Consider the following 2884-nt stretch of genomic DNA (forward strand, 5'->3'; position numbering starts at 1 on the left):
CCTGAACCTGTTCAGCCTCCACAAGAGAAGGCTGAGGGGGGATCTAGTGGCCTGTTACAAACTAGTCAGAGGGGACCAGCAGGCATTGGGGGAGTTCCTGTTTCTCTGAGCACTACCAGGAGTGACTAGAAATAATGGTCACAAGCAGGCAGAGCGTAAATTGAAATTAGACATCAGGAGGTGCTACTTCACAGTCAGGGTGGCTAGGATCTGGAATCAACTTCCAAGCAAAGTGGTGCTGGCTCCTACCCTGGGGGTCTTTAAGACAAGGCTTGACGATCAGTACTCTTTCCTGCCATGGCAGGGGGGTGGACTTAATGATCTGCTTAGGTCCCTTCCAACCCTACTAACTATGAAACTATGAATTATAGGAGAGAGAGAGAAAAAATACTTTAAAATGATTTAGTTCATATCCCATAAAATGCAGGATTGTTTCCTGCAATGAATATACAGTTATTTGAAGTATTCAAAGGAGGCTACAGCCTAACTACCTTAGGCCTCTGAAAATCCCATGTGCTATATTTAAATCATATCTATATGACTCCTTCCCAACAAAAACAACAATAAAATCCCAAATATGCTTGCTTGAGTCAAAGTATTGTTGCAGTGGTTGTATATCATTGGTCTGTGACACATGGCTTGCAGGCAGTGACACCTTCTGATATTGCTTGTGGCCGCATGAAATTTTGCTTCGCAGATGCATGTTTCTTCTAGTTTATGGGTATAGTAAATTATGGTGTTGCCTAAAGCACATTTCTTCTTCATTTTTGTTATCTATGAAGTAGTGAAGATTGAGGACCACTGCTTTGTGCCATGGGCAGTAGGCATCCGTGAGTGTGTACAGAAGTTACATGGTTTTGCATAATGAGGCCCCTGAAAGCACGCTGTAGCCATAACACAAAAAAGGTTCATGGCTTCAGAGAACTTTTAAAATGACTGATTGGGTGCAAATTTAACCCTCTGCCACCTCTGCCATGCATACACCCTCAGCTATTCCTACTGGGGTCTTGGGGAAAGCTGGGCTGGGCCCAGGCAGTGGGTTTGGGTTCCCTTTCCCCTACCCCCATGCCAGCGTTTTGATAATAACAGCCTCATGGCTGCCATGCCTGAAGGTGGGGCAGGGGGGGAAATGGAGCCCTCTCCCCTTGTGAGCGTGGCCCAGCTACCTCTTTTGGGATCTTGTGGGCCAAGCATAGCTCCCTCCAAGACCCTAGCAGGGGCAGTTTGGGGGAAGGGGCATGTGGTGGTGGTGGGGGACTCCAAGCTGCCCCCACCCAACAGGCAAACACAACAGACAAATGCCTGTTGGGTTCAATGGCACTCTATCTCGTGTCATTTTATGCAAAGTAGTTATAGAGCCCCCCTCACAGGCTGCCTACACTTCTTTATGCAGCCAATATTCAACTGAGAAGACTGATGCAGACAAGATGTAGGGGATATGGGATGAATGGAGGAATTGGATGGATACAAGGGAAATAGGCAAAAGCTTTGAAAGATGAAGTTCTGGGATACCTGCAGTCATGCACTGGGTGGCAATGGAGAAAAATATTCATCTTGGGGCTCAGTCTTAGAGCATGGGGTGAATAAGGGGTATGCATATTTGAAAGTATCACAAGTGTCATCAGAAATTTTTGAAGCAAAGCTGAAACAAATATATTTAGAAGTACATAGAATTGCCTTTCTTTTATTTACCATTGTCCTGTTTCTGTTCTAGTGCTTGAAATATTAAACTTTGGGCATTGATGATACCTCTAATGGGTCCATACTGGTCTTGTAAAATGTGTTTAAGGAAAAAAGTCTTTCTTGCAACAGCAAAAATACATTCAGTTTTCCTTTAGACAATTTTCTTTGTACAGCAGAATTAGTCTAATCTCCTCATACCTATGCACAGAGCCAGAACATTAATATATTTAGACCTTTTGATTGGTTATTAAACATTTACACTGGCATAAAACATTAATACTAGCAACCAAGCATGACAATTCCAAATTAACTGAAACTCATACTGCCATTCAGCCAGCTCAAGCACTTCTGTGAGAAACTGAGGCAATTTTATAAAGCACAATGTAGCATGATATTATGATAATTTAAACCTGAATTTTCATATGTGATAAGCCAGGGCATTCATCCACTTGTCTACTCAGCTTCCCATTACATGACACATGAATGTAACACAATTTTTTTGCATGAAGTGAGCATTAGGACAAAATGACTAGTAAAGTGAACTGTTAAAGTTAATCTAGATTAATGTCACTGTTCTGCGAAACACACAGGATTTAGAAAAACGGTACATTTATGTAGCTTACTCTTTTTTTCCTGCCAGCTCAGCATGCTGATAACATCAAAAAATGGGGAAAAGACAAACTACCTCAATCTTGATTCCTATTCACTCTCCTCTTTTAAATCCACCCACTTGACTTTTGTTGTTGCTGTTTCTTTTCTTTAGTTACCCTGTGAAAAAGCAACTGAATAGCCCTTGAACCAAGGCTGCTCAACCCTAGTTTACAGTGATGAGGTTGTATTTTAGACGCCACCCCTCCCCACCTATTCTTGGTGAGTGAAGCCACTAATGAAAATTAGCATTCCAAAAGAATCTTTCTGCAGCTGTCTTCATAAAAAGAAACTGATTAGTGGTTTGGACAGTGCTAACTCTGTAAATTATCAAACAAAATACAGCAGAAGCATCCATTTACGTATATGAAAATTACAATTTGAACATCACACTTAGAGCACATTAATCAACTTCATTCTTTGTTTTTATGGGTAATGAGGCTCTGCAGAAAGGTAAACAGCTTTCTAAATAAAGTTGCTTTGGCAAAAATGGATTAAATGAATTCTGGTGCTTTTTTTTTTGTATATAACTACAGTTTGGTGAGAGGTGGCT

The sequence above is a fragment of the Crocodylus porosus genome, unplaced genomic scaffold (genome assembly GCF_001723895.1).
Source record: "Crocodylus porosus isolate Cpor-Errol unplaced genomic scaffold, CroPor_comp1, whole genome shotgun sequence".
NCBI lineage: Eukaryota > Metazoa > Chordata > Crocodylia > Crocodylidae > Crocodylus > Crocodylus porosus.